At 48.8% G+C, this 13,670-nt stretch overlaps 1 protein-coding gene across 8 annotated transcripts in view; it reads left to right on the top strand.

The window, feature by feature from the left end:
* The window catches only part of LOC142573293 (very long-chain specific acyl-CoA dehydrogenase, mitochondrial-like), a 291,200-nt gene that overhangs the window by 202,244 nt on the left and 75,286 nt on the right, over positions 1–13,670 (top strand). The window lies entirely within an intron of this gene.

Here is a 13,670-nt window from a genome sequence, read left to right as displayed (position 1 = left end):
CGTCACACTTTGCAAGGTGGGACTGCATACTCTCACTAAAAGTAGAATCTCACCTGATACGAATTTCGGGATGATGCAAATTTTTCAAAGCCTCAACCCTAGGTCATTTCGTTGCGCTAAATTTCATATGTTGCGAACCATTTTTCACGCCACAGCAGTTAAAACAAATTACCAAGGTGCCATAAGACGCGTTCGTTTGGTGGTTGCGCCAGGCACTGGCAGCTGACAGGGTGGCCGCAGCAGTCGCATTCCTGTTGTCACTCCTCGAGGACTCCACGCCGGCCTCCAAAAAAATAAAGCTAGTGTTATCTTTTTTCTCCTTCTTTTTTCATTTCTGTGCAATCGTTGACTTTCTTTAGTGGTATCCTGCAACATCTCATTGATTTTCAAACACCTCGCAACTGGCCATGACACGCGAACCCGCTGCATGAGAAAGATCAGTTGATTCGCTTCCATGGGTAGTCTTATTTCTGTATTCCATGCCTTCCATCATCTTTGGCGCCCGATGACAATTTGAAATGTTTCTACCTTTGCACTTATCAGATCACACAATACAAAGTAGCTTCATCACTGCAAAGTAAACAAGTTCCTTTATCTTTCACAAACCATGTCCTTATTACCGTCAGGCAGCCACTAGAAACAGAAACAAAAGAAAGTTGAGATAACCAGGCAGATCTTGAAATGTCGACCTTGGGGCAGGCAAGGTGTGCACCTTGCTGTTTTCAAACGCATGGGAAAGAATCGTGCCAGTAATTGAAATCTGCCAATAGGAGCACTCCCTGCTGCATGCCATAGTAACACCACACACAATAACGAATTGCAGTGCTAGTTTTCTCATTTCGCACAGTTTTTCCTGCATGGAAAAGTACGGCACTGTGGCTATCTGAACCTCCGATATCATGTTTATCGGCAATGACGGCTCTGCATCAACGGAAAGCCGCGCATTCGGCGGAGAAACAGCTCCTCTCAAAGTCCAATTTTCTTCGTTATATTGCAGACAACACAGTAAAAAAGTGAAATTTTTTCTAATTATGTTGAATATTTTGTAATATTTTGCCATACAATAAAGGAAGGTCGTAGAATTGCCAAATTAAAAAGAATTAAAATTGATAATGTTGACCATGTCAGCAGTTTACAGCTTTTTTGTATTCTTGGTTGATACAAATTTCCAGGTGATGACAATCTTTTGCACCGCGCTGAGATATTTGCATCATCCATATTCTACTGTATTCGGTCTCACTCAGATTCACAGAATCACTTGACTCTCTCAGAATAGTCTCAAATTCAATGCTGCTCAGAGATTTATTGGCAGATTTACTGAATCAGAAAATCCAACCTGTTCAGACTCGTACTCAGAATCACTAGCTTAAGGCAACAGTATTTATTTAATTAAAGGATGAATGCACAGGCTCTTAGTCATGTGGGCTGGGTTTTGCATGTAATCTCACTAACACAAAAACGTATGTAATGACATGATTCAGACTTATTCGAAGTCATCCAGGTGCATATGAGCTCCGATTCCCTGGCATTGACTTCAACTCACATGCACTTTGACTAGCTGTGTAGACTCACGGTTGGCTTAGTGACTTTGATCGCAAGTGAAATCGCCACCCTATGGTGTTTGTGCAACTGAGTGTGAGGTAGTTCCAGTGAATGTGAACAGAAATGATAATTAGTGAATTGCAGCAAATGTGAGCAGATGTGGGTGCAAATGTCGGCGAGTGCAGGGTCATGACATGTTGAAGGTCTGAGAGCCAACGGGGACAATGGCTTTGTTGTCAGGAGCACCTCATGGGCACAGAGGCAAACGCATAAAGTCTGTCAAGTAATATTGTATGTATTGACCCATTGCTTTCATCGCTTCATTCTAGGCATCTGTTTAATTTGCAAGCACTTGGTAAGAAGTTAAATTCCACAATTGAATAATTTACGGTGTAACCTCGATTATACAACTTTCTCTGGAGCATGCAAAAACGTTCTATGATTCAAGCATCATGTAATCCAACCAGTGCCAGGCACTATCGAAGATACATGTATCTTAGATACTACCTTAGATATATTTTTGGTTTCTGTATCATAATACATTTGGCAATACGTGTATCAGTATATGTATTTCCAATACACAAAAGAATGTATCTTAAAATACAAGATACTGCTATCACAACATCACCGTGCGAAACTATAAACGTTGGCTGAACTCCACTTCTCAAGCTGCCACTGCTGCCACTAAGCCATCTGAATAAATGAGTACAGTGAACTCTCATTAAGACGAGATCAGTTAAGCTGAATTCCCGCATATAAGGAACCACGTGGGAATATTTGGTTTTTAAAAAAAAAAAACTGCTTAAGGCAAACCGTCTCAGATGTGCTCTTCGGTTGAGATGAACATTCGGAGTGACCGTCATCACTACCAATCCTGCTGGCTAGGTTGCCTCGACGCGCCGCGCCCAGCTGCAGCGCATGGGGGCACCCTACTGGAGCACTGTGGCGCACATCGCCCGTGGACAGAAGTGAAAACAAGAGGAGGAAACAAAAAGCAACAGTGACGTTTCACTTCGTGAATGCGGGTGATGAGCAAGCGTATGGGCGCTATAACGCACACGAGGCTGTCAGCCCTCGGTGCACCTAATCTGTCCGCATCGCAAATGGGGCTCACGCGGCCGCGCTATACACGGCAAACTGCCGGAGTAGAACGCCTCTTTCATTCGCTTACTAACTAAATTGACTAACTAAATTGACAAGCATGACGTCAGCACTTACAGGCAAACATGAACACATCACACTCGATGACTGCAGATGCTCGCTGTCAAAACACTGGCATGTGGAATCGTGGCCGCAGCAGTGAGCAAAGGGACCTTCGTGCTGTCCATCGCTTCAACGCAAACTGAGCGACAAGAACACAGTGCATGCAAAGCTACGAGCCATCGGCCTACCTGGACTGTGCCCCAAAGCAGATAGCTTTCAAGATGAAGCCCGTGCGTCCACGCACAGCCAAAGTACAGCACTCCCTCCTCTCCGGTGCCATGCGCATGACAGAAGACGGCACGCTACCCCCCCCCCTTTCATCCGTTGCGCACGTGAGATTGAGCTGCCATCATTGGCTCACCGTCTCACGCTTTCACTCGCACACACAGTGTATGACGCGCGAGAACCATGTTATCACGAGGCGAACCCACCACAACCCTATCGCAAACAAAACCTGTAGCAACTTCCAAAAGAGGTCAACCCAGCGCACCTCAGCCTATACCGTGTTTACTCGCATAATAGGCGCACTTTTTTCAGAAAATCTGGCCCAAAGTTCAGGGTACGCCTATTATGCGGGGATATACTGCATCAGAACGGCAAGTTGGGCCAGTTGGTTGGGATTCATGGTAAGGGTTGTAACAGCGCACCCAAGACAAGGACAACAGAAGAAAAACGACGGTACAGCGCTGACTCTCAACTGATATTATTGAAGATATGTCTAACACACACACACACACACATATATATATATATATATATTGTCACGTGGTGGTGACGTCAAAGAACAGAGTAGCAATACTGTGAAAAGCAAAACTAGCTTTTATTGGGCGAACCTGTGCCCACAAAACAGGCTACACTTAAAGCACAACGAGAGCGGCGAACACAGTCGGCGATCGTCGAAAATCTGATCAGCGGGTCAAGCGCGTTGGCTTTTATAGAGTAGTCGTCGAATGTTCCAGACTAATCGTTCGGACCCGCGTGCCTTACACAAAGTTCTACACCATTCGCGTTACGCGATGGAATCAGATAACACACGGTTCGGCGACAACAGACAGCCGGGTAGAAGCATCGATAACTTTCCAGAAACGTCGGATACATGCAGGCGCGTCCCTCGCTGTGCGATTACATTTGTTAAGCGGCGAAACGTGGTCGCCCGATAAGGATAAGTACACGTGTCAATATGTATATATGTATATATGTGTATATATGTATATATGTATATATGTGTATATATGTATATATATGTATATATGTATATATATATGTATATATGTGAAAGAGCCATTCGATAACCATGACATGCACAAGATACAGATATGCGTCGAGGCAACTGTGACAAAGTGACACATAATGAAAATTGATATAGGTAAGGCACTTCCCTGTTGTAAAGAGCGATAGACGGTTCACTAATACACGCTTTGTCCTTAATCTTTATATTGTGAGCGACACAGATGCTGACATCTGGAAGCAAGTGAAGGGAAAATGCACTGTCAAACATGTGAACAGATACATTAATTGTGCTAAGCAGGTTGTGTATGCCATTCAATTATCTTGTGGTCGAGAGTACAAGGGACAAACGAAGCGATGTGTGAATGTTCGACTTCGGGAGCATGAGCTATCTCTTCAAGGGGTTGCGCCACTTCATCTCCCGGAGCAGTTGTCGTGCAGTTGTTGCCCTGAATTAAAAAAAAAAACTAGTGTCATTTTTAAACACGCAAGCCAATTGACAAGGGAAATTGCCCAGACTCACAATATAAAAATTAGGGAGAAAGCGTGTATCAGTGAACCGTCTATCACTCTTTATGACAAGGAACTGCATTACATATGTCAATTTTGATTATGTGTCACTTTGTCACAGCTGCCTCGAAAAATATCTGTATCTTGTGCATGTCATGGTTATCGAATGGCTCCTATATATATATGTTAGACATATCTTCGATAAAAATCAGTTGAGAGTCAGCGCTGTGCCGTCGTTTTTTTCCCCTTCTGTTGTCCTTGTCTTAGGTGCGCTGTTACAACTCTTACCATGAATGCGGGGTAGAATTTAAGAAATTTTTTCAACTCGCATTCTCGCGCTTTAAATTTGAACATATGTCAGGGATATGGCTATTCTCACATAATTCGCACACAAGTGGCGCAAAAGTGGCCGACGGCGTAAACAGAACAGATGAGTTCGCAGCAAAGCTACATAACACAGGAACTAGAGCGGCGGAGAAAGGTGCAATATTGATGTCAGAGGCGGCAACAACTTTAGGAGAATAATGGTCGTCAGGGTCAAAACACGGCACTGATAACATAAGTTCGCAGCGAGCGCAGTCGATAAGAGCTTGATTGACAGATAGGAAATTCCATCCAAGAATAACGTCGTGTGAGGAACAAGGTAGGACGACAAATTCGGTAACACGCATAACGCTTTGAATGACAACCCGGGCTTTGCACGATGCTGAAGGCTGAATGCAATGCGAAGTTGCCGTGCGCAGAGAAAGAGAGGTAAGGGGAATGGTCACTTCGTTCAAATTGCACCAGAGCTTCTCACTAGTAATAGAAACGGCGGCTCCGGTGTCGATAAGTGCGTGTATGGCGACGCTGTCTACGGACAGTTCAATTTCGTTCGCCGGTGCAGAATGAGGCCTTCAAATGTTCGAAGTAAACGCAGTTCTTGCCTCTGGAACTGCGACTGTTAGTTTTCCTCTCGGACTGGGCTGGGTCGGCCAACCATCGGGGAAATGGATCGGCGACGTGGGGAAGGCGACCGCCGCGAATCTAAGGGGAGGCGACTGTAAGATGAGTCTGGAGGAAGGTTAGATTGGTCCTGACGCGGAAGTCGCGCAGGCCTGTAGCTTGAGGCGCCCCCACTGTCAGGTAAACGGGGGCTGCGACAGCGGCAGAATCATGCTACGTGGACTGGAAAATGGCAGGCATAACATATTGGCCGGTTATGAAGTGTTCGCCACGGGTTGACGACAGGGGCTCCAGCGGCCGAGTAAGGGACGATAATCGGACGCGAAGGTGGCGGCGGCACATGGAAGGTGCCAGTGGGCCGGTAGGCATAAGGAGCCGGAGGAGCGTAAAGCCGGGCGACAGCATCAGCGTACGTTAGCGGTCCAACTGCAGGCTGCGGAGGAGGGGCAGGTGGCAGCGCCACGACAACTTGCGTCTGAATGACGTGACGAAGCGAAGGAGCCAGGGTTGTCGACGGCTCGGGTGCGCTGTTTGCCACAGAGAGTTGGCGTGCGACTTCCTGCCGGATGAACTGCTTTGTCTCCGGCATTAAAGCAGAGATGTCGGCAGCGTCGTGGCCGAAATCCAATGGAGATAGATCCGCGATGTCCTTCTAAGCAGCGCGTCTTGTTGCACGCTGCTTGCGCAGTTCGTCGTACTGCTGACAAAGCTGTATGACCTCAGCAATCATCCGGGGACTCTTTGCGACGAACATCGGAAGGCATGGTCTTCGATGCCTTTGATGACGTGTTTAATCTTGTCAGCTTCATCCATAGATGAGTTGACGTGCCTGCAGAGCGAGAGCGCGTCTTAAATATAACTGGTGAAGGTCTCGTCCTGGTGTTGAGCTCGACCACGCAAGCGCTGCTCAGTGCGAAGCCGGCAAACTGCAGGACCGCCGAAGACCTCTGCCAAAGTTGTCGTGAAAGCCGACCAGGTGGTAAAATCGGCTTCATGATTGCGGAACCATAAGTTGGCCGCATCAGTCAAGTAAAATATCTCATTAGTGAGCTTGGCGCGGTCATCCCACTTATTATAGGCGCTTACACAGTTATATTCAGCGAGCCAGTCTTTCATGTCGTGGTCGTCTATGCCACTAAATATAGCCGGATCGCGCTGGCGGATAACGCCAGAGCAGACGATGGCCGGGTGCATGGGAGCAGCAGCCTGGGACGGTCCCGGTTCATCCATTGCAACAGCTGGTGGTAGTGTCCGACTGCGGAGTTCCAGGATGTTGAAGAGAAACCCCGCGCCTCCACCAACTGCAACGGGGGTGTTCACGTAGCAGCACTAGTTCTAGGTAGGCTTAAACAGGCTGGCGCTATATTGAAACGGGGAAGCAAGCACTCTTCGTCGTCTTCTCATTCACTAGCACCTTGCCCACTGCCCAGTACCTTCAGTACACCAGTATAAAAGGAAAACTAAAAGCTGCCTACTTAGCTTTTAATGAACAGGTGAGAGACGTCGACTGCACACACACACATAAAATTTATTAAGACATATTATGGATGCTCCTCTCCTTCCCGTATTCAGAGTCCGAGTCCTTGTCCGAGTCGGTGAGAACATACTCATCACCGCCGAGTGGAGACTCGTCTTCATTGTCCACACTCCACAACATGTCGTCTTCGCTCGCATCCAGTGTGTTTGAGATTCCCGTCGTCATGAAACTTTTCCTGCCGAGGTCATCGGTGATCTCCCGCCAGGCTTGCACGATCCATCTGCACAATTCCATAGGCGGCCTCTTAATTTTGCCACCTGGAGCTAGTTGATGCTGTCCTCCAGCCATCCAGTCAGTGTACAGCCTTCAAACATTGTCCTTAAAAGGCATATTTAAGGACACGTCCAAAGGCTGCAGTACCAAAGTGAGGCCTCCCATAATCACGGCAATATCCATGCACAGCTCTAACAACTTCTCTCCTACACATTCTACAAGGTGCCCCCGAAAAGTTCCGCACCAGATGTTCTAATAAGTACACTTTGTGCACCTTTCTCCTTTACAGGCATATTTCTCGGCATGTAAAAACGGAGGAGGGTTTCATCTGCATTCCCAATCTGGGCCTAAATTAAGTTCTTTTGCTGCCGCAGCCGTATAACAAAACGGTGAAACTCCAGTACCTTGCCCTCATATGATGAGGGCAAGCACTGGCACAACGTTGTGCGCCTTCTCAGGGCAAGTCCATGCCGTCGCATGAAGCACGTTGTCCTTCCGGAGCTTGCCTTGAAATCTTTCACTTCAATGCCCTGCGCTCTGGCAATTCTGCGCGCCTCAGTCTGCACTATGTTGAGAGACACTGCACAACTGTCCTGTCGAAGGCCCCGTCTGTGTTGAATGAGTTGCTCCTCCACTTGTGGAAACTTTCCAGACTCTGCACCGCAGAAGGTACCTGGTGACTTGTTGGTGGCCTCATCAGTAGCGACCGCTGCTTTCTCCGACACTGAAATATGTGCTTGCAGCACGATTCCCATGCTCGAGTGCATATTGCACAGCTTGTAGTTTTGAATGCAGCCATGTAGCTCCCGTACTTCCCCATTTCGGAACACGCGACCACACGAACCGCATGCCGCTTGCAAAATAGCGAGATGTGGCGTTTTTTTCTTCTTTTCTGTGCCTGTGTGGAGCATTAATAGCGATAGCACTGTTGCTTGTGTCGAGTCACCCGGCCTCCGAGAGTCGCCCAGCTTTCCGAGCTGCCTCAGTGAAGGTAGCGAAAAGCTTACATCCGCGCGGCAGTTTAGAGGGGGGGGGGGTGTTATCGATACTTGATAGAACAATTTTTCACTCATTGATGCGGTTTATTTTTCTCTTTTTTTTTCTACAGCTGCGTTAGGTCGTCGTGCTCGCTGGCTTCGCGGCGGTTCGGGGAGGCATGTATTGGTAGTTAACGATGGTCAACGGAAGAACTGGTATTTGCGATGTTGTACGTGCTGTGAGTCCTCGGCAGCGGCGACGGCAGCAACACTAATGAGGACTAGTAGTCAGTTCAGCAAATGCGTTAATAAGCTTGGGTTGCAGAATGTGCGCGCGTGCGTGTGGTTTTTTTTTTTTGTTTCACCTGAGATGGAGGGGGAGGAGGGCGCCAACTTGCAATCATGTAAACACGGTACTGATCACACAAGTTCGGGGTGTGCCTATTATGTGCGGAAATAAAAAAAAACTGATTTTCTGTGACCAAACTTGGGGTGCGCCTATTATGCGAGTGCACCTATTATGTGAGTAAATACAGTACCTTCCTTCTCTGCAACGCTTCGCCTCGTTTCTCCTTGTATACTTTGCTCAACGGCACCTGGACTTTCCTCTAGGTTGTGTTGCTTTGCCCTGTGTTCAGCGCACTCCTTCCTACTTATGCTAGCTTGGAGCCTGCACCGATGACCTGTGAGGCGGCAGATGCCTGCTTGAACTCGTATAGCGAACTTTTTCCAGCAGCACAAAGGCACAGAAGGATTTTTAAGGTCTTTAGGTGAGATGAAATCATTTGTGGCTGCTTGCTGATTTGCACAGAAGTGCGAAACATTCATCACAGACTGAGTGAAACCAAGCAAGAGTATCACTTGAAGAGAGTTTTCTATTAAGTTCAGTTAAAAAAATGCTTCGTATGTCATTTTTCCTCCATTGTAAGTTTACTTCATTTACTGTTTTGAAGTAAGGTATTTGGGTACAGCTGGCCATGTTGCCAATTATTCTTATAAGATGAACAAATTTTCATGGTCCCTTTGAGTTCGTGTTAAAGCACTCTGCTGTAATTTGCTAACAAACGCTTTACGCCAGCAGATAAGTCAAATTTCAAAGGTCACTGTAGCTTTATGTTATCTCTGTATACGCGATGCATCACAAGAAATGTTCCTACCAGCATTGTTGCTGCTATATACCTGCTAGGTGATCTCGCATTGCATAAATGGTAATACGTTTACGGACAGGGTAAAACTCCCTAGTGGTATTTGAGCGATTGTGCAGAGGCTTCTTATTGGTGTTCTTGTAAGTCTATCTGGTAGCTGGTCAGCAAGCTTGACATAAAAATTGTAACAGCGCAAACACATGCAACCACAAAGTAACAAGCACGACACACAAGCGCTGACTGTCAACAAAACTTTATAGACGGAATACGGATACCTTATATAAGGGGAAAGGCGGAAGTGAAGGGGGAAGGGAGTGATACAGTCGGGGAAAATGACATTGTGCATCGATGAACGAACGTGCTGGCAGACAACGGAATCAGGCACAGGAAAACAAGAAAACTACAAAAAACTTGAAAAAAGTAAAACAGTAGAAAAAAAGGCGATGGATACTAACATACAATTTTCTTTCTAGTTTTCTTGTTTTCCTGCGCCTGATTCCGTTGTCTGCCGGCACGTTCGTTCATCGATGCGCAATGTCATTTTCTCCGATTGTATCACTCCCTTCCCCCTTCACTTCTGCCTTTCCCCTTATATAAGGTATCCGTATTCCGTCAATGAAATTTTGTTGAAAGTCAGCGCTTGTGTGTCATGCTTGTTACTTTGTGGTTGCATGTGTTTGCGCTGTTACAATTTGTATGTCAAGTATGCACCAACTCGCCCAGAAAGAAGTTTTAATGGTCAGCAAGCAGAGCAGTCACTCCCATCAATTACAACAGCGACAAGCAAGAACCGCTGACGATGCCGCATATAAAGAGCTTTCATATTAAGCGGCTAAAGGAACCCCAGGAAATTGTTATGGAATGAAGTATTATACCTGGAGCAAAAAAAAAAAAAAGATAAATTTTGAGAGACTAACAGATATTTAATTCAATTGAAACACGGTTGGTCAGGGTTACGAAATTTTCAAGCAAACATTTTTGAGCGTACGTGTTCCCTACTGCCTTACATAGATTTATAATAAGAACCTTGCGAATGTGTCGAAATATCTTAAGATACAAATGGAAAGTATTGTATAGTATATAATTGCGGTAGTATCTTGTATCGTATCACAAAGCATTTGCGAAGTATCTTTGCCCAGGCCTAAATCCGACCCACAGAAATTATGTCATGACACATGGTTTCGCAAGCAAGAGTTGCAAAGAGCATCAATTTAAGCTATAGGCTAATACTCTGCAGGACTCCCCAACCCGCAGCGCGGGAATCGCGGCTACATCGGGTTCGAACGAATAAGGCAACCAGCGGCGTCAACTGTAAGAACGTTTGTTGCTACAGGCAATAAAGAACACTGGCAAAGGGACGTCCTCTCTGTAATAGTAATAAATAGGCTGGCCTCGTTGCCCGGGATAGTCAGGCAAACGTGGTCACTCACGGGTTGCGGCAGGTACTCCAGTCCGGCAGGTTAGGGGTCTGGCCTCAGACAGCGACGGTCTCCCTGTTATCTACCTTTTTACCTGGGCGAGGGGAATGTCCTCCTCGCCCGTCAGCTATCTGCCCGCGAGTCGGGGAGGAAGGGCGCGCGCGCGTCGCGAGAGCGAGGGAGAATCGGGAGAGGGCATAGTGCGCTTCTCCCCTGTCTATGCCGGCTCTCGACGCGACGGCGCGGGGGAAGATGGGCGCGTGTGTCCCCACATCCTCCTCCCCTTAAGAAGCCCCCCGTACGTTGATGCTGGCACCTAGGTATGTACGCCCGAGGGGTTCGGGTGCCCGTTTGCTAAAGTTCCCGCCGAGGTTCGCGATCAAAGCAGCGTTGCACACGCCGGCCTTGAGCGTCGTGCTTGCGTTGCTGTAGCCCTCAGCTGGCAGATACTTGATGCCGACTCGAAGGTGCCCAGTCAGCGGCACTGCTCGGGCTTGCGAGGCGGATCGTAGTCCCGGCTCGAAGGCGACTCCCCGTGCCGCACCCCAGGTGTCGGCTGCACAAGTCGGGAGGTCGCTTGATGGGCGCCAGGTAGTGGTTCGTGCGGCTGCAAGGCCAGCGTAGCGCCGCCGGTGCGTCAGTTGTACCAGTGAGTACTGCAGGCAGTTCGCACGGCCGTGCCTTGTTTGCTGCTTCGAAAAATTGGATTAGTCCACTGCACGGTACGAAATTGTGATAAGCTGCATGACTGGCCGGATCCGGGAACACCGACAACGCCCGTTACGACTGGAATGGTCGTCCGCACCATCAACGATTCCCAGCACACGATAATCACTGCACTGGCCTTTGCAAGTCTTTGGTCAATGTACACCGCATGCAAACACGTTGAATTGTTCACGCCACATTCCCGTCGCGATCTGTGTGGTTGCTTGAAGACTGGAACGACGACTCGTCGTCAATACTCTGCGCTCTGCTGTCACTAGACGTTCGCTTCCCGGCAGGAACTAACAAGGCACCAGCACGGCCCGGACTTACGAATGGTCCTCGCAGTCATCGGGCTACGCAAATATAGCAGTTGGATCACTTCCGCCTGCTACGCAAGTTGTAGCGCGGCTGCGGGCTCGCCGTTCGATTCTGGCGGCTCTCACTCACCGACCGCGGTTGAGGAAGGGTCTGGTCTTCATCCCACTGCTCATTACACGGCACGTAGCGTTTCAGGTCGCATGCGTGTACCGGCCCGCCGATCTGCTTCCCTTTCATGTTCTCGAGCCGGTAAACAAGCGAGGGAACCTTCTCTCGCACTTGATACGGCCCAGTCCACTTCGGCGCCAGCGAGGCAGCGAACTGTTTGCTAGAATCGCTGAGAACGTGCTGGCGTCGAAGCACCAGATTACCCACTGCGTAGCGGACGTTCCGATGCGAGCGGTTGTACTGCGCCTTCTGTTGCGCCCGAGCAGTGCGAAGATTACGGCATGCTTTGTGTAAAGCTTCCGTCCTCTTGGCACGTAGGTGCATCGCGTATTTAGCTCGTGCTGCCGGCGCCACCGATATTCCACTGCGATCCGCGAGAACTCTATCCGTCGGATTCGGCAGCTCTCTCCCCAGGTTGAGAGAAGAAGGCGCCTACCCAGTCGAGCGGTTCACTGTCGATCGCAATGCAAACCCGATCTCTGGAAGGTAGGTATCCCAGTCCTCATGTCTTTCAGAGAACGGGACAAGCATGTGCTGAATGTTGCGATTGACCCGTTCAGTGGGGTTCGACTGAGCATGGTAAGTTGTCGTTTTCTTGTGCTTAATGCCAAGCACAGCGCAGGAGTCGACGAAAAGCTTCGCAGTGAAGTAGGACGCATTGTCCGTTATAAACTGCTCCGGAAAGCGAAATCTGGTGAAAACCTCGATCAACTTATCCATGATCACTCGTGCCGTCAGTTTTCGCAAGGGGAAAAGTTCGACCCATTTACTGAAGGGATCTGTGACTGCAAGCAAGAATATGTTCCTGCTCGGTGTGGTGGGATACGGTCCCATGACGTCACATGCCGTGATTTGCCAGGGAGTCTGGCTGTCGATAGGCTGCATGAGGCCGGGTGGTCGTCCACCTCGGGGCTTCATGCTTTGGCACACATGACATGAGCGGGCGTAGCGAATCACATCCCGTTTCATGCCTGCCAGGTAGCGAGGCGACACAACTTAACGTAAGTATTGGGGCCGCTCGCGTGCCCAGCGATGCACGAGTCGTGGAAGTAGCCTAGCAATGCTCCTCGCAATGCACGCGGTATCACCACCTTAAACGCCTCACTTGTGTCGTCCTCGGTGGGAATATACCTCAGCAGGAGGCCGTCGGAATTCAGCAAATAAGAATCCAGCGCACTCACAGCATTACCAACTCTTCCCGAGCGCTTAGCACCGACAGCAATACCAGCTGCCTCCATGTGGGCGGCGGTCGCGCCACCCTGCTCCTGGAGCTCGTTGAGCACTTTTCGACAAAATGGGTCCTTCTGCTGAGCCTCGAACAGCTCCTTTCTGCTCCTGCGGAACCGACAACATCTACGTGGTTCACGCTCTCGCCCAGGATCGACGGTTGTTCCGCGTCCCTTATTCGGGCTACGGCTTGGGTTTCTTCCTCGCCTCGGACTGGCGCTCGCGAAAGTGCGTCAGCTGCGGCATTGCTTTTTTCCTTTGCGGTAGCACACGGTGAAGTCGTAACGCTGCAGCAGCAGTGCCCAACGCGTCAGGCGGCCACTCGCCTCGCTTAAGCAGCTCAACCAAGTGAGAGCCATGTGGTCAGTCTCAATCTTGAATGCCCCTCCATCGACGTAATAGTCGAACTTTCGCAGAGCGAAAACTATCGCGAGGCACTCCTTCTCGGTCACCGAATAGTTCCTTTCTGCCGGAGTCAATGAACGACTCGCGAACGCAACCGGTCGGAGAGTGCCTCCGTGCTCCTGAAGCAAAA

Source organism: Dermacentor variabilis, chromosome 2, assembly GCF_050947875.1.
Source record: "Dermacentor variabilis isolate Ectoservices chromosome 2, ASM5094787v1, whole genome shotgun sequence".
Taxonomy (NCBI): Eukaryota; Metazoa; Arthropoda; class Arachnida; order Ixodida; family Ixodidae; genus Dermacentor; species Dermacentor variabilis.
Note: the sequence above shows the minus strand (reverse complement) of the source record. Positions and strands in the feature narration are given on the sequence as shown.